Here is a 763-nt window from a genome sequence, read left to right as displayed (position 1 = left end):
GAACCTTACATTTATCTCTCCTTCCCCTTCTCACACCGTGTTTATCATTCCTCTCCATTTCCTCTTCGTATTACCCTCCGTCGCCAGTGCTAGCCCGTCTCATATGGTAAGCCTCTTGCAAGTTGTTACTGATTAGGTCCACAAGGTTCAAAATGCCCGAGCAATTTGCCACGTGGTCGACCTTATTGCTGCCGTTTTCTGGTTGGCAACAGAATTGCGCTGATAATGACAGGATATATGAAAAGCAAATGATGCTAATGAACGTTTTCGAATTATTTGATAACCTGCCATTTTCCAGTAAGATTCTGTTTAGGATAAATGACACAGTTTGCGAGAACCGACCGAAATTTAAGTCACCTTTGATACTTGCTCATACTTTTTATTAAAACTGAATGTAAATTGACTTTGCACTTTTTTCTGGCCCATAGCATCCTCTCTGAATATCGAAATTTAATAAGTAGGAATATAAAATTAGTTGAAATAGTAAAATAAGAAATGAGTGATATTCAGTACTGGGTATGTGTATGCATGATATAATATATCCAGATCTATCTTTATATCCAAATGTTAGAATGAGATCAGATCTCCGATTAACTATACATTATTGATCAGTGATTATAAGCTGATTGTTCGAAACCTATTGATTTATCCAGAACTTTATATAAGCCTACTTTTCTCATTTTAATCTTCTGTTTTATGAAGGGATTTTTTTTTTCTTTTTAGAAAGATCATAAAAGCACTGTGACATTTAGAAAAAAAAAAA

The sequence above is a fragment of the Penaeus monodon genome, chromosome 22 (genome assembly GCF_015228065.2).
Source record: "Penaeus monodon isolate SGIC_2016 chromosome 22, NSTDA_Pmon_1, whole genome shotgun sequence".
NCBI lineage: Eukaryota > Metazoa > Arthropoda > Malacostraca > Decapoda > Penaeidae > Penaeus > Penaeus monodon.
The sequence above is the reverse complement of the archived record's forward strand: the minus strand, read 5'-3'. Positions refer to the sequence as shown.